This window comes from Mesoplodon mirus (genome assembly GCF_964341445.2).
Source record: "Mesoplodon mirus genome assembly, chromosome: 19".
NCBI classification, from domain to species: domain Eukaryota; kingdom Metazoa; phylum Chordata; class Mammalia; order Artiodactyla; family Ziphiidae; genus Mesoplodon; species Mesoplodon mirus.
In genome coordinates this window covers 24,947,978-24,967,009 of record NC_138995.1, presented here as the reverse complement: position 1 = coordinate 24,967,009, position 19,032 = coordinate 24,947,978, and positions in this window count along the sequence as shown.

Genomic DNA, 19,032 nt, shown 5'->3' with positions numbered 1-19,032 from the left:
CTAGGAATATGCCAGTAAATAAGACAGATAAAGTCTAGGGTAATCATAACACACATGATACAAGGACACAGTGGAAAGTTTGTAAGACTGTCACTTTTTCATTTGCGAAGGTGACTGGGCTGGGAATTGTGGATTCTTTTCATATGAGAAGTCAGCAAAGGCCTCCAGGAAAAAGTGGCATTTGAGAAAGGCCTTGACATCTAAAGAAAAGCTAGTCATGAAAGGGGACAGGGTGAAGGACTTTCCAGGTAGAGAAAACAGCAACTGCAATGACCCTGACATAGGGGAGGAGAAGGCAATAAACCTTCAGAGTTTCCTGACCCACATAAAAGAGTTTTCTTGACATATTCCTTATATACAAATAAAGCAATTCACTTTACATTAAAACGAGCAAACAAAAGACGTTCTGTAAAAAACTATTTGAAATTTTCCTCCAATGCTCTCTATGTGAAATGGGTTCATCAGATTACTGACAGAGAGAGCTATCCCCATAACTTGCCACAAATTTACTTATAAGTACCTAGAATTTCAGATATTTGGACATAATTGTTTAGAATAATGTTGAGTTCTCAGGAATACCAGAGAAGCACAATGAAGCCAAAAAGGAAAATAAAATGTCAAATAGCTGTTCACATTGGCCGTGAAATAATTCCTAGACAGTAAGTTTTGAAATATACAGCAGGTCATTCAATCCACATTCCTCCTCAGATCTGTGTTCTTCTCCAGTTTTGTACAGATAAATTTAAAATTTTCCCAGATAAGATTTGGCTCTGAGCTTCTAAATGTTCCTCAAAGATAACATTGAAAAATTTAATTATGCTGCCTTTTTTTTTTAAAAGGAAAACCTTGCCATAATCAGTGGAGCTATTTTTAAATTGCAGGAGGGCAGGAATGAAGGTACAAATTAATGAGCTGATGTCATATTAATGTAGTCTTTTTGATCTTGTAATCACGAGCTCTTTACAAATCATGTTTGGTTTCAGGATTGTGATTTGAGACTCCTTGTTGCAGACATATAATTTAAATACCATTAAAGGAAGCTCCAGATGTTTCAGGGGAAACATTTCTTATATTTAAGAATGAAATGACAGAAGACAATTTTGTCTAACTAGCTGTGTGCCCATGGGCAATTTGCTTTACCTCTCAAGGCCTTAGATGCTTTATTTGGATTGATTGATTCCTAGGGCTTTCAGCTTTGGCATTATACAAAAATTGTCCATGATTGATAAATCTAAGAAAATAAATATTTAAATGAAAGTTTCAGAATGTCAGGTGATAGACTTTGAAGTATTACTTTTAAAAAAATTAGAAAGTCTAGGTTACACAATTTTGGGGGGAGGGGGGATGGTGTCTTGTCATTCTACTTTAAGGTTCTTGTTGCTTACATGCTAATGTGTCCACAGAAACTAAACTTCAAAATGTAGGTCACACTGCTTTGTGATAAGGGTGCATTGGAAGTAGGACCTTTATTAGTTTTATGACAATTCTTTCTAAATCTTCAGGATCCCTTGACTAGTTAGGAAAGCTTTTACAACAAAAACGTTTTTGCTAAAAGTAGGGGGGAAAAAGTACAACAAGGAAAAGAAAACAATCCAACAGCAAAAATCTTGACATTTAAAAGTGATTTGAAAACAAAACAAAAATCTGAATTATAAAAAAGCCAGATCAAAATGATTGCACAGTCAGAAATAATTCCTAAGAGAGAAGTCAAAATAACATTTTTAGTTTTTCAGAAATGAATGTTTTTGTTCTTCCCTGAATATTCTTCATTAGGTAGAGGCTATTTATTGAAGGTCAGGAATTTTAGCTTAAATGCTAGAACAATTGGATGGAACTTGTAGTGTGATTTCTTCAAGGACTGCTCAAGGAATTGTTCCTCCTTTGTGGTTTAAACACTTTCAGTGGTATTTTTTTTAACGGATGTGGTTATGAATATTTATAGTGTTGCCAAACATGAAAAATAAAATGTTTCGTTCCAGCTCTAGAATGAAATGTATGTGATGCTTTTTGGAAGAAATAGTAAATAATTTTTTATCTTTGAAATTGAAGTCTGGATTATTTTTGCCATGTAAGACATGCCATTGAATGGTTTCATAGTAGGTTTATTAATTTTTTTTAATTTACATGTCTTCAATTATTCTTGATAAAAGTCACCTCTAGTGATGGAGTCCATTTTTTCACAATTAATTCCATTAAAAATTTTAGGCTTTCTCTTCTTAATTGAAAACAGAATTCTTGGGTGTCCAAAAAGCTGAGCAGACCACAGGTAGCTGAATACAAAGTTTAAAAATTAGGTAGGCTCTTAGACCAGATCATATTGCCTACATCTTTCATATTGCCTACATCTTTCAAATTCTGATGCTGTCTTTCACATATACTGTCATAGTTTTACTGACCAAGGGGCCATATACTTTTCAACAGCCTCAGTTCCAACACATAATGTTAGTTATAATCTGATCAAATGCCTATAGCACTTGGTTACAGGCACATGTCCACTTTATAGAGGACAGTATTTTTGCCTCCAGTTCTAATTTCTGGGTTTTCAAGGCTGAGTTGTAAGTGATGCTTTTCAAAGAAATTCAGTTTCATTTTGTGTAATAAGGCTGGTCGCTCTAAGTAGGACTAATTGCTGGATCTCATGGATTTTTCTACTGGGAGGGAGGACAATGGAGGAGAATGAATATACCAGCATTTATCTTCTATCTGTCAGTGATTCTACCACAGAACATTAACTCCTGCCTCTGCTGCTGGGTTTTGTATATGTGGGAGAAAAATGGGTTTCCCCTGTACCCCACACATCAGCATCGATAAAGGAAGTCAGGATAAGGAGTGGTAGAAACATGGCACCGGCATGCAGGTTGCATTTTTATGGATCTAATTGGAGCCCACATAGAACTGGCTTCAAAATCAGGAGATAGAATAAGTGACAGGTTGGTGTTGAGTGAATGAGTTGTTCTATCATATGCAGTCAACTCTGCCATTTTAAAATCCATATAAGAAGAAAGGTGTATGATGTGTGTTTTATTTCTAATTTTATTCTCTTTGAAACTGTTCAAATATAGCAATCCTTTCTCAGTTGTGGATTTCTAGGTCACATACATAAACTGTTTATACTTCTGCAACAGCAAGTGTCCTAGATTAGCCATGCATAAGCAATTCCAAGTCAAAGTTTATGTGTTCCCAGTGCCATGGCCATACTGTCTCATAAATACCACTTTGAGTTTGTGACCTTTTGAGTCTCTCATATCCATCTTCCAACTTTTGATTACTGCTCCCCATGAGATCAGTCTTACTCATAATTCCACAACAAATGTGTTAGTGCCATATAATTGTTCAGCTCTTAAACATCACCAATAAATAGCATGCCCACTCAGCAATTTTAAGATATTATTTCCAATTTAATATGTGTCAAATAACTTTAGTTAGTTATTTAATCAATTTAATGCAAAACCTCTATTTAAGGTGGCATGTAAATATGAGCACTGTCAAAAATTAAAATAGCTTGAAAAGTAAAGGAGTTGGGAGGAAGAGACTTAGAGTCAGAAAATAGAAAGCCAAAAGAAAATTAGTATGCCAATTCAAGTCTTCTTTCTTCCTCTTCCTCCTCCTTTTATTTCCTCTTTCTCCTTTTTTTTTCTTTTAGATAAATGTGAGTTATACTCCTTATTATCTTAATTATCACACTTTTAATATACTTTGTAAAATATAAAAGGTTTCATGAGTAAATATGTAATGGAATAATTTCTGGCAGTGAAAACCAAACTTCCAAGCTTTTATTCAGTTAGCCCTGAATTTATGATGTACAATAAAAACTGTTGTGGGAATAACCCTGACTCAAAATATGCAATTCACAACTTAAAGTCCTGACCACATAGCTGGAAATGTTACCTAAGCTAAGGCAAAGAATGATGTTTACCTGAACTTATCTGAATGAATTCTTCCAAAGAAGTTGTTAAAGTTAGTCATTGTTGGAATTTCAGTAGTGAAGTTCGGTTACCCAGTAGGAAATATTTTTAGCAATCTGGGATAGGTGGAGAGTGGCCATATCATTAGTAATGTATGATTTTTACCGGTGGCACAATCATTTTTTTAAGTGAAATTTGATGGGAAAAAGGGAAAATAGAGGAATCCTGCCCTTATCTGGAATCATAATGAAGAAAACCACAGCATTATCAGTTGTTCCTAAAGTCTTGGCAAGGAGTTGCATCATGACTGAGACCCAGGCAAAGAGACCCTGTTATACATGTTGCATACCTCCAGTGTAATCCCTACATTATTGGAATACTATCTAACATCTTTTAGTAGTATTTGGTTTTAGTAATCTTAAACCATACTCTTGCTACTGTTATTCAAGTAAAATTTTGAAGTAGTTGAAATCTATCCAAATTTTTCTTATGTTACTTAGAGCCAAATACACATGAACTCTTCTTTTTTTTTTTTTTTTTTTTTTTACCCTTCCAGATTACTTTTATGCTGTTTTAAGAAAATATAAATAGGGGTATTGATGGGGTTCAGGACACACTACCCCAAAATATGGCACTTTGATTTATTAAACATTTTAAGCTGAGTTTGAGAAAATGGCAGAAGCAAGGATGGTCAGTTTGACCTTCCTATCCTTCTCCCCTGAAATAGGTCATAAAAGCCTCTTGTGAGAGGTGCCCTCTCTGTACCCATACCTCCTTATACCCCTGTATACCCAGTTTCCATTACTTCATACTCCTTAACCTATCACATTCCTTCAGGACTGCCTGCTCTAAAAATACTCAAGTCTGTTTGTTAGAGTCTTTATTTCCTTATGAAGGCTCTTATATCATGTAAAACTTAAGTAAATTTGTATGCTTTTCTCCTGTTAATCTGTCTTTGTCAGTTCAATTTTCAGACCCAGCCAGGGACCCTAAGAGAGTTGAGGAAAAGTTTTTCCTCCCCTCCAGCATCAATAAAGCAATATTTTTGTGAAACCAATGGCTGATTATGTAAAAAGATTTAATACTCAAATGTCAACGGTGTAACTATCCTGCATGAACTTTAATATAATGCCTACAGGTTACAATCACTCTGAAACCATAAGTTTTGAAATGACTTTAAAATATTACTATTAGAACACAGAGGCTAGCCTGGAAAACTTACACTCATCTTTCATGTGGAGAAGTCTGAAGTTCATAAAACTTGTAAGTCTGACTTGCTTTAGCTTCTAAATTCCCTACTATTTATTCCTACACAGTCTCATCATTTACCCCCTAGTAAAATATGGGAAGAAAGGAATTGTTCTTTTTTTTTTTTTTGACCAAAAAAAAAAAAAAAAAACTAAACTGAATTTTTAGGAGCAGTCTTCCCTCTAAAATTTTATACCTCGTTTAACTCAGAACATGGAAAATGGAAAATATATTATTGTGATTGTTCAAAACCTGGAGGCCATTTTATTAATTTTCATATTCATGTAATTCTCCTACCCTTAATTTAAAAATAAAGTTTCTCTTACATCAAGCACTTTTCCTCTTTTTTCTTCCCAGATTTCCAAAAATTAAAGTTTTGCTACTTTATTGCAGATGTCTACTCAAATTCATCTTGAAATTAAAAAATATTTTCATTTATTATTCTATCAAAGATCTAGAGTCAAAAGAATTATTTTTTAAGGCTTATCAATCCATTAAGATAAACTCTTGCAAACACCAATTTAGCATTTTTTAATATTGTGGGAAGATTGATGTAAAGGAGACACATTCTTTGTTCTTTTTTTGTTTTCTTAATAAGTAATAGTACACTGCTTAATACTTCAAGAAAATAGGAAAATTACTGTTTCTTAAAGGAATAAGCAAACATCATAACAAAATATATTTCCTTCACTCACTTGGTGGGGGATATTGGGGGAAATGAGAGAGAGGGGAGGGCATTCTTCTTCTCCCAGCCAATAGAGCTACTCTTAATCTCTTAAGAAAAGGTGACAATGAAGAAAACACTAGTTTTCACTTGCCCCTTTCAGTTGGATAAGGACTATTCTCATCTTCTCATGACAGAAGGCAAAGTTTAGATCTCAAGGGGAAAAAAATCAATGAAAACCCTCTTTATGAGGTTTTTCCTATGCAGATAATCCAGTGTTCTATGGAAATTAAGACTATGAATTGCATTAGAATTAAGACCAAATAATGCAGGCTGCATTTGAATTTTAAATCTGCACATGGTTGCCTGCATTTATTGCTAAACTTTAGCTTATAGAAGAGCAGATGGTTCCCTGTGCTCCAGATCACATACTGTCAACTACTTATTTGATCATCTGCATTGGGTTTTTGATTTAAATAATTGAGCTTTTGCAGTCAGTGCTTCTGAAATCTGACCTGCTTCTTGTGGCTTTTCCAATTGTGGAGACCATTTTTAGCTCTTGAGCAAGGCCCATTTATACCAACTTTTTGAATATAGCTAATCCATGAATGGGAATTTAAAAGAAAGTCCTTCAAAATATAGAGTCTTCCATATTCAGTTTCAAATAATTAACTAAATAACACTGCGCTTGATTTAATAAACCATTATTCACAAAGAAGGAAAAATGGATTAATTGGTTTCCTGATTTGCTTCTATGGTAGATTATTTGCAAAAGTGGCCCAATCATTCTCCTCTCTGTATTTACTCCCTTTTGCTCTGTGACCCTGAAGCTTCTCCTCTAGAGAAGGAGAGTGTTTTTCCTCACCCCCTGAATCTATTCTGGTCTCATTACTTGTTTTGATTAGATTCTACTGTACATGTTAGGGACATTGTGACAATTTTGGGCCCATTGGATTATCCAATTAAGATCAGTAGAGCCAAGTACCTGACCACAAACATTTGTGGGAACCCTTCATAAGAACAACATAACTGAGCATAGTCTAAATTGCCACTCTACAAAAAATAAAAGCTAAATAAATTGTTATCTTAAGCCATTAAGCTTTGGTGGTATTATATAACGGTAGCTAACTGATACAATCTCTATTTTATTTTCCACTGAGCATTTTTTCCCATATGGCTTAGGAGTTCAGTCATGGGCTTAAACCTAGCAGATCTTTACTTTTTGCTTAACTTGACAAAAAAAAAATGTTTTTTAACCCTTGTGTGCTTCTACTCATTCATTCAGTGAACAGATATTTAAATAAGCTTCTACTATATGCCATTCACTGTGCAAGGCACAGATAGAGTGGTGACTAAGGTTAAAACCTATTATTTACAGTAATTTCATTCTATAAAGATAGAAATATCCATGTCTTGCAATTGCTACAAGGAGTAAAGTAGGTGATGAATATATAACAACCGAGCATGTGAATGCCATTTGTACCAAACCCTACCACTTCCCAGTCTTTTTCAGAAAAGACACATTCCCTAAGGAATGATCTCTGATACAGCTTTAGAAAAAACTGCCATTCACCAGAAAAGAATAGAGTCAGACTAAGTGGGACTGAGGTCTTGATTCTACCATTATCATCTATTACTTAATCTCTCTAAATTCTGTTTGCTACTCAACAAAATAGAGCTAATACTTCTAAAATATATTTATTAGTATAAATCTGGACTCTTGTCCTCAGTTTGTCATAGCATTCCATATTAATTCTGAATCTCTCCAGTCACTACCATTTCTAATTAATATTCCAATAAACTGAATCAAAATCATAAAATGTTGGTTAAGTTGTTCTTGACATATTTTTCTTTAAGGTGCCTAAAGCCTTGTGACAAGGGCCCCCTTTTGTTGGAAATGTAGTTGCTTCTGTGAGGACTGTTAACGGAGCCAATCCCCATGTGAATTTCACAGATTGCTTAGTTGAACTGAGAATATGATCAGAACATCCAGGAACTTCAGATCATTAGTCATTTCATGGGGGTGGGAAGCAGATGGCTTCCCTAGTAGAGGGGTTTTCACCTCCCATAGAATTTGGGCACCCTTGCAGAAGTAGGCCTAATTGTTCAGAGAAGCATGTTTGAGTTACTTTCAACCCACATTTGCAATTCTCCCTTTTCTCATGATGCATGTATGTATATATGAAAGGACTCCCAAAATAAGAAGAACTATCACATTTATCCAAGCCAGTCATCATATGTATTGGGTAAGAGTGCAGTAGTATAAAGAGTGTCTAAATATGCTCTGTTCTCTGGAAGTACTCTAAAGAAAAAAAGTATGTATCATATACACAAACCATATAAACTAGTTTTTTTTCAACCTTGGCACTATTGATATTTGGGACTGGATAATTGTGAGGGGCTGTCTTGTACATTGCAAGGTATTTTACAGCACCCCTAGTCTCTACGTACTAGTTGCTAGTAATCCCCTCCACCAGTTGTGAGGATCAAAAATGTCTCCACACTTTCCAAGTGTGCAGTAATTGCCCTTGGTTAAGAACAATTGATATACAAGTATCAGAATATCATAAGGAGAAAGGAAATGCATTCATATTCAGCGTGACCGAATGGAGGAGGGTGATAAAAGACGTGGAGTCCAATTTCATTTTCTATGTATTATTACAGATTTGTGATTCATTTATCTGTCTCTACATACAAGGCACAGAGCTAGGGGGAATGAGGAGAAGCAAAACCCTGGTCATTTTCTCCCTGTGAGAACAAAATCTACCAAAATATCTCATCAAATATAGTTCTATCATGTTTGGCAGTGCACCACCACCAATAAAAATGGTGCAGAAAACAGGGCTTCCCTGGTGGTGCAGTGGTTAAGAATCTGCCTGCCAATGCAGGGGAGACTGGTTCGATCCCTGGTCCAGGAAGATCCCACATGCTGTGGCGCAACTAAGCCCATGAGCCACAACTACTCAGCCTGCACTCTGGAGCCCGCGAGCCACAGCTACTGAAGCCCGTGCGCGTAGAGCCTGTGCTCTGCAACAAGAGAAGCCACCGCTCACTGCAACTAGCAAAAGCCTGTGAGCAGCAACGAAGACCCAATGCAGCCAAAAATAAACAAAATAAATAAATTTATTTAAAAAAATATATATATATATACAGAAAACAATAGTACTGGGTTTTAAAGAGAGTGTGAAGTTATGAACATCCCATAATGTTACTTCTCTAAGTTTCCATTTCCTTATTTATAACATAAGGGGCAAAATATGTGCTTCATCGTTGATTGCTATGCAAATTAAATGCTGATAAATAGATAAGTAGAGTATATTTTGTAACTAGGTAACTGTGCATTTTGTATATCACACTTGGCATAGTATCTAAAATATAAGAAGTCTACAACAAAATTAACTATTATAATAATATTATAATTTCATTTTATTCTGGCTAAACAAAAATATTAATGAGAAGGAGCCTTTGAGTAGAGCTGGAATAGCAAATGCAGATGAGGAGGCATGCAATTCAAGGAGAAGGACAATAAAAACAATGTACAAAGGCACAGAAGTACATTTCAGAATTGAACAGTATGTCCTTCAGTCTAATATTCACACTTTTTTTCTAGTATTATTGAGAACAATTTTTAAAGATATATCTTATACTTGACATGCTCCTTTAGTCTTGTTTCTCTCAGTTCCCCTCACTTCCAATCTGTAGGTGATTGCATCTCACCTGGAATATGGCAAGAATCTTTAGCAGTGAAAGTGGAGCTGGGCAGAAGCTTAATTGATGAGGATTTTTCCGTTCTTCCTAATGTATAAAACATTTCTTTGAGTCTGAATGTGAAACAATTGGACTAAGGAAGGCAGGAGAAAGATTCAGATTTGGGGAGCTTGGTATCATCCAGGCTAAGTTGGTGAGTTAGTCCACGTACAGGAGAATTTGCACTGTTGACCCCAGTCCCTCATACTACTCTTAGGGAAACAAAAAATGTAGTTGTTGAAAATATAGTAAGAATGTGATGCTGTTTCCTGTCCCTGACTTGTTGACTGCCAGTAAGATGGTATAAAAGAACACTTACACGAGGAAGATTTGTTTAAGTAGCTGGTATCAAGTGAGCCTGAAGTTTTATAGTTAAAATTCATCTCTGTATAGTCTCATCTATATAAACCTTCATACATGCTTGCATATATACATATATATTCTTCTATTTTTCAATCATATTACCACATTAAATGAACATACATAAATCAATATCTAGAATATATCAAAAGGAAACTTTATATTATATTTGTATATTAATAACTTATTATACAGAAGAAATATTTTTATGGAATGTAAGTCAAATTTCAATTTGATTTCTTTAAACTCTGAGACAAAGAGACATTATTTTCTCTAGTAGACCAATATCCTCTTCTTTACAAGTCCTGTTTTATTGTCCCCATAACCTCTATTGCTTTTTAAAAGTTTGGTGATGTTGATTGAGTCAATGTAATTCTTCAATTTAGATATGCTTAATATTGAATGTCAACCACAGCTATTCAAATACTCATATTACTTAAATTCCCTGATTCTTTTTTTTAAAATTAATTATTTATTTATTTGTTTATCTGGTTGCACCAGGTCTTAGTTGTGGGAGGCAGGCTCCTTAGTTGTGGCATACATGTGGGATCCACTTCCCCGACCAGGGATCGAACACAGGCCCCCTGCATTGGGAGTGCAGAGTCCCATCCACTTTGCCACCAGGGAAGTCCCAAATTCCCTGATTCTTAGTGTGTCTTTTCTTCTATACAAAGATGACAACATTTCGTCTCAAAGTTTCATTGTAAGGATTAAATTAAATAATAAATGCGTAAAGAATACCTAGTGAAACATCAACTTCATAATAGGTGCAAGATACATGGTTCTCCCTATCTTCTTTACCCTTAGTGAAGAGGGAAATATAAATCAATGTCTAATGACATGTAGGAGTAGAGAAAATTACATTTTCACATAAGCAAGTTTCCAATAATTTATTATAACTTAGGGACAATTCTGTTATGGAAACACATTTCAAATTATAATTTGACTTCATATAGCCTGGGAACACTAAACCCATCATAAACCACAAAAACAAATATTTACAAAGATGGATGCACAAGAGCATTTCCATTACCACTGCATTTCCCCAGGGGACTCACCTGACCTGGAAAGGTTTCTATAAGTTTCTAAAATGAAATAAAGTATGTGAATTTCCTCCAGAAGGTATCAGAAAACATTTCCAAAATGCTTCACTGTAAGAAATAGAATCTAGTCCTTTGATGCTTTTGTGGTACACACCATGTTGTGGTGAGGCCAATTTGTAGACACACATACTTACTGCTCTGCTCTTACTTACATAGAGAACTCAGAATCATTTTATAAAGTGAAGCCTAATAAACAATTGGAACAAACCAATCATAAGCTTTAGTCAACTTTTGCCTCACTGTACTTTTGCATTTCTGTTTTCTCATCTTGTTCATCTAATTTTTGCATCTGTTAATTGAGCACCTGATTATTATAGTAAATATTTCTATAATTATGAACTAAATTTGACTTTGTTGTAATACTTACCCATCATGATCCCTACTCTGATGACTTTCACGCACATAGACCTCTGTGCACATGACACAACATGCTACCTTTCACTACAGTTCCTATTCATGTCTGTCTCAAATAGTAGGTTAGCAATTTCTGCTAGATTTGGGGAATATTCTCAGATTACTTTTTTGGCCATTTTATCCTTAGAATGTCTAAAATGTAGCAATTGAATATCTATACAGTAACCATCACTATAGTAGTTTATTGCATATATCCTTATTGAAACCACAGCAAAAGACATAGCTATTATTAGCACCATTTCAGAGTTGTAGAGCAAGGAAAATTAAGCTTCAAGAAGCCAAATAGCCTACTCAAATTCACACAATTGATAAGAGAAGTTGTGCCTGACTCCAGTGTCTCTAATCTTTCCACCATTCCTAGATCAGGGAGAAAAAGAGCAAATCAAAACCTGATGTATAGAACATATAACTGAATTTAGAAACTGAAGCTTTGCTGGCTGATAATTCCAGGTTCCATTATGAATGATGAGGAAGAAATGCCTTTAAATTCCCATCAAGTTTAAAATCTATATGTACAGCTGCATGGCAACAGCAAACTTTATTTTAATTTTCTTTTATTTAGGTCCATCTCAAAGGATTTTGACATGAAAATAAATTCTCTAAAGTTAAGCTGAGATAGAGTATTGAAATATAAATGAAGACACATTGGAAAAGAAATGGAAGTACAGAATTGATTTGTGCACTTCCATCTTTGGTTTCCCTTCATTAATTGTTCTGTCTACTCTTGTTTTTCACAGTATGCCCCACACCAAAATCTATTCAGAATGTGCCTTGACAAAGATGGCACTTTTAGTACAGACCTATTCAATTCATAATAATGTGTCTCAAGATCATATCTGGGGGAAGAGGATTGTGGAGGGATGAGGTCTAATGAAGGTACTTTCAGGCTAAAGGGAGAACTGGATAGACAGAAAAAAAAGCCAGGTGCATTCAGCATCAGGACAATGAATCACTGTGAAACAGACAGATTTTTTTTTTCTGTGATCTTAAACACAGTATTGTGTGTGAGTAACTAGGTCCAATTCAGTCAGGAAGCCATAATCAAAAAGAGAAGCTGGAAAATGCGAGCTGAGTACCAGTGAAAAATGTGAGCATGGAATGAGGGAGACACCAACAAAGGTGGTCTGATAAATTCTCTAGAAACTGCAAGTATAATCACGCTCTTTCAAGTTTACATGTCTTTGGTGGAGTACCACTGACAGCCTGCAGCTGAGACCCTTTCATCGTCACTGACAGTATATTTGTGATCCTGCCATTGTCTCCCTGTCCAGACTCAATTCTAACACAATCCTCCTTACACTTTATGCTGTAGCAAAATTGATCTGCTTAAAGTTCTCCAATGCATTTTCTTTTTCTCATTTTATGACTTTTGCATATGCTGCTTTTTCTGCCTCAAATTCATGTCTCCTACCTATCCTGTCTCAGTCAAAAGTTTCCTCTACTGGGAAACCTTCCTGAGACTCATTCAGGCAGATATGAAGACTTATATTCTCTGCTCCTAAGATGTCTTATATTAATTTCACATACAGTAGAGATGGCATTACATTGTATCTGAAGATGATATGACTGTGATGGGTCTACATCTGCCATATTCCTGCCATACAAAGTATCATACTCTCTTGAAATAAATTTTTACCTGTTGGTCTATCCTCAGATTATAGTTTAGTGTCAACTGACACTATGCTCCAATGCTCTCCTTCCTTTTCCTAGGACAGACATCACTAATCTATCTCAGCAGGTTTCTTCTGAGACAGGAGACATGGTTTCTTAATCTTTCACAATCTAGCACTCAAGACAGGACTATCAACCATAGTTGATGATTCTAACAGTCATTATAAATGTCCTACCAGTTAGGCCCAAACTACACTATTTAATATTAACATATATTGTACACTTATTATGTCATTATGCTATTTTATGTAAAGCTATTTGCTATACCTAGCCTAGAAAAATGCCAAACACGATTTTGCATTTGACTGATTAAATCCTGTGGTGATTACATTATTGTTTAATCAATATCTAATCAATATATCTTTCCCGAAGTTCTTTTTAATTTCTCTTCCTCCTACTTTTCACATAAGCACATTGATTCTTAACCAGTCATGTCTTAAAGGCACTCTCCATCACTTGCAAAATGGAAAGTTGCAAACATGTTTTAGACATGAGACATTACATTTTTCAACATTAATTTATTTATTAGTTGTATCGAATCTTTCTTCCAAGAGCAGTGGGAAGACCATGGAGTTTCCAGAACATCAGAGCAGTAAAGAATCTTCTACAACAGCAGGGATGTGTTCAACTGACAGATTGCCTCCTCTCTATGGATACTGTGTACATGCCATTTAAAAGTTTAGTATATTCCTAGATGGTAATCAAAACTCTTGTCCAGCCCCATGTCTAGATAGATGTTCTACCTAGCCAGCCTTAAGATGACATCTCTGAATTTGTGCATTTTAGAGTGAGTAGATAAGGCCTGTATATGTGATCTATATAAAAAGAGCTCCTCTGCTTATGGACAGTCTTGATGTGGGATTGGAAAGCATTGTCCCTAGACCACATGATTTTTCTTATTTCCACTCTTGGGGGTGAATTTGTCCATAACTCCATGTTTGTCCTATTTTATGATGGCTAACAACCACCAAATAGCTAAGAAATTCATTTGTGCTCAGACAATGACCACCAATAAGAGCTCTTCAGAGAACTGATTTTGAGTATAATGTAGGTCCATTGCTTGTATTAATCAGTGAACCAGTGATTCCTGTAATTCCCTCTGGTGTTTTAAAGACAAGGGAAAAAGATTACATTCACTACAGATGAGGTATAAAATCTGGAGGCTGCACCTTGTGCAAAGTGGAGATTTGTATTTTTCTTAAAAAGAGAGAATATATATATTTCATCTGGATTAATAAAATTACCTATCTCTACTGAGTAAAACCACTACATAATTACCCAACATGTTATCCAAATAGTTTGGTTTTTTAGCTAAAAAAATATAATTTTATAAATAAAGAAGATGCAATGTGGAAACAGATCATGTAAATTTCTGAAAAAATTTGAACTACGTATTGAATTTCATATATACTTCGAAGGGAGTGTGAATATGTTCTTTGAAAAGCAGAATTTTACTTTGGCCCATTGTGATTATCTTTTCCATTGATGTGCTCTCTAAAACTGTTTAATTATGTAGTTGTTAGAAGGTACATCCTGTTGCCTGGAGGAAAATGTAATTATTAGGCAATAATGCAAAGACACGATTCAGAATACAATACCAAAAGGTTTTTATTTTTCCCCCCCATTGGATCCCCAGTGGGGCCATTTAGACACCAACTCATATGGTCATTACAGATTCCCTTTTGCCAGGACTATGTCCCTTGTTTCTTCCAAGTTTCATCCTACTCCATCCAACACATACTTCTTGGTTTTCCTCACCTTACCCCTTTACCATGAGTTATTTTCAGCCACTTGGTTCTTTCTGTTTTTTTCCTTGATAGAGTCGAAAATGTTTTCTGTTCTTCAATTTCCTCCAACATTATGTTTTTATAAGAAAAATTTTTCTTTTGCTTATATCCACCCCTTCTTAATGGTACAAATCTGGTACAAGCATTCCTATAATCCAAGCTGTATATGATCCCAAAATTGGGGTGAGAGGAGAGAGAAGATAGGAATAAACACCTCAGAAAAATAGAAAACAACCCTAAACTTCTCCATCATAAAGTCTAGTAATAGCACTGATTACATGCAATGCATCCACTGTGATTAAGAATCTATAGAACAGTTGTTTCTCCCTTATATCAATCATAGTATGTTAATGTTTCTATGATTACAATATATTATTATTTCAACTACTTGAGAATATAGTAATGTTAATCAGTTTCAAGGTAATTCAATATCCTCTGTGATAAAACCAGCAATTTAAAAGTAGCTAGTGTCCAATAGGCACCTCTCAAAACTTCTGACACAGAAGTTAGGCTGATTGAATGACATCACTTGGCAGCAGGAAATAGAACATTGACTGACTCTGAATTGGTGTTTTTCCCTGCTCTTGAGGGTTGGCCAGTGCTCAAGAATAAAGAAGGTGGATATTTGGAAGCTTGGAGAGTCTGAAGCAATATATTTTCTAGAGCAAAATAAACATTTATTTTTTAATTTAGTTCAACAGAGTCATTAAGCCAAACTAGACAAGCATTTAATTAAGTAAAAACCTAAAATAATATCTTTATAGGATTTCTATCATATCTAAAGATATAAAGAAATAAACAATAAACCATGTACTAGTCACATCAATTTTTTTTTTTTTTTTTTCTTTTTGCGGTATGCGGGCCTCTCACCGTTGTGGCCTCTCCCGTTGCGGAGCACAGGCTCCGGATGCGCAGGCCCAGCGGCCATGGCTCACGAGCCCAGCCGCTCCGCGGCATATGGGATCCTCCCAGACCGGGGCACGAACCCGTATCCCCTGCATCGGCAGGCGGACTCTCAACCACTGCGCCACCAGGGAGGCCCCACATCAATTTTTTTAAACAAGGAAATAGAAGGGATAGAGTGATTCACCTTATCTACATGGATAAGGAAAGTCTTCTTGAAAACAAAGGAACAAACTCATTGTCCGATGTATATATAGAAGTCAACTGTGTATACAAAGCAATAGAAGAGGAAGACATTTGCTAATTGCAGGTCGTGGGGATAATAGGTTCCAAGGTATAGGTATGGCAAACATCAACTTGCACTGTGTGAATTCGGAATTATTTGAAAATGAAGTAAGGAACGGACAGCATATGGAAGTATTAGAAAATGTGGGGAAGAAAGGATTATGATGAGAGAGAGACAGAAACAGAGACAATATGGAAATTAGGTGGGAGTCAGGGCGGTATAAACTTTGGGCTTTATTCTTTATGCTGTTGTTGATGGTGGTGATGATGATCATAATCATTGGTTGCTACAGAATTATTTGCCTAAAGAAATTCTTCCTGGAGAAACAACATGGTGGAGCTGTGATTGATGTTGAGTGGGGACTGTTATATCCTGTCTTAGACGTGACCAGTTCCTTCCCTCTCCAACATCACCGCCATGCAAAATCTCCCACTGACTATCCCAGAAGCATTTCCTCAGATCTGTTAAACTTCTGCAGAGCACAGTGTAAGACATCCTACAGAGTAAAAACATGTTCAGATTTTCAACTCGCTGGAGAAAATGAGTTGAGGAAGGAAAAGAGAGAAACTAAAGGAATGTAAGTCCAGTTATTTTTTTAGAGAAGCCCCAAGGAAAGTTATTGATAATCTAAACAATAAAACCAGTGTGTCAGAGGTAGAAAGAAAAAGGTGGATAATAAGCAACATGCATGGAATTTGTGGGTTTTACTTTAGTGAAATTTTTGCAGTGGTGTATAAGAACTAAATAGAAGAATCTAGGCTATCTTTGAGGTTCCTGACTTGAGGTGACTAATAGTGTTACTAACTTACTTGTTTGCCCTGTAAGAGCTGAGCATTTCCTTTTGTTATTTTTTTGTTATTTTTCTGCCAAGAAAAATCAAAAATCACTTTACTGAATGCAACAAATTTTGCATATTGATTTATTTTATTTTATTGGAATACATTAAAAGGCTTCTTTTTATTGAGCAGAAACTGTTGTTCACCACAGATTCTGAAAAGATTGCCAGGAGGCATTTGTGTATTTAATGTTCCTTCAGTTCAAATATACTTAATCATAATTAAACTCAGTTGAATGGCTTTTAAAAGAAGTTAGCTGTTAATGTGATTGGCAGTTTTCTGTGCCTTTGACAACATCTTATGAAATAATGCCTGGGTGGTGTGCAACACTGACAAATGCCAAAATTTATCTTCTGTGATCTCTACCTAATGTAATGTGATTATGTTGAATCCTCTGTTTTCAAGAAGGCATGTTATTACTTCCCATTATCTGAATAAGAATGATAAATGTTCAAGGTTTTCATTAAGTATAAACAATCTTGAAATTAGTATTCTTCAAATACTTTTGTTAAAAATGAAGGTGAATATTGTTTTGTAGGAGAAAATAAACAGAGACACATAATACATCATTTTTTCTTCAAAAGTGGTATTAAGTCATTATATAACAAATGTTTCAAATTCATAAAGAGGAGAAAGAAGATAGTGAGAACGTGGTACCGCAGACATTACTTTGGGGTCACAAGCAGCTTGCTTGTCACCACTAGATGACAACCTTGCATATTTGGTAGTCACTAGCTCTCTGGTTCTTTTCTGGTGGGATTTAGTATAATTCACCATATTTTCCAGCATTTCCCAAAATAACATGAAAATATAAATACCTTTGAAAAAAGCTCGCATCACGGTTATTGGTTGTTCTCCATTATCAATGGTATTATTTATGTGAAGTAGAAATGTTTTCTCAGAATATTAGTACAAATAGATTTTTAATGTTCTCTACAGTTTTGAACAATTTGGTTTAATTTCTGATTTTTGTGTCTCAACAAACATTATGAACTTCCATGTAATTGCTTTTATAGGTAAGGTCTCTTTCTGTGATGTTTTCAACTTTAATGCTTCTCAGCTTATACAGCCACAGCAGGTTGCTTTCTGCTTTGGGGAAAGAAATGTGACCACTAAGATGTTACTGAATCTACATAGCCACCTCTCTTACATTAGGATTGAGTTCAACTGATGGGTAGTGATTTTTTTTTTTTTTTTTTTTTTTTTGTGGTATGCGGGCCTCTCACTGTTGTGGCCTCTCCCGTTGCGGAGCACAGGCTCCGGACGCGCAGGCTCAGCAGCCATGGCTCACGGGCCCAGCCGCTCCGCGGCATATGGGATCCTCCCAGACCGGGGCACGAACCCGCATCCCCTGCATCGGCAGGCGGACTCTCAACCACTGCGCCACCAGGGAGGCCCGATGGGTAGTGATTAATTATGGAAATAATGACATTGCTTTTCTTGTAACATTCAATGTAAAACCTGACCTAGGCTTTTTTTCATGCCTCATGCTAATTAGGCTTTGGATAAGAGAGAACTTAGAGGACAAATATAAGGAGCAACTGGCCATGTTCTTTGTTTACAGAAGGGACACTAGCATATACATTGATTTATTAATTCATCTACTTAGGAAGCCATTTTCAGCAGCAGCCAAAAAAAAAAAAAAAAAAATCTTAAAGTCCTTCTGTATCAAAGGTCCTCAACTGGTGAGGGTTTGACCTTCTCCCCCCAAATCAAGGGCATTTTTTGATGGTCACAACTGGAGAAGGATGGCAGCTAGTGGGTAAAGTCTGAGGATGCTGCTGAAAATCCTACAGTTCACAGCACAGCCTCCCACAACAAATAATTATCCAACCCAAATGTCAATAGAGCCATGACTGAGAAATCTGTTTCTATCTGCCTCAACTTTTCACTCCCAAAGAAGACATGTTTGGCATGTTGTCTTTTAAATTCTCTTGTTGCCATGGTCCTGTGTGCTTGCTTGTGTGTGTGCGTGCATGTGTGTGTGTGTGTGTGTGTGAAATAGAGATAGTATTTACTATATTTCTGGGTAGTTTTTGTGACATTTAAATGATAAAAATATCCAAAGCATTTAGAAGAGTACTTGGCACATGTTTTATGTACTTCCC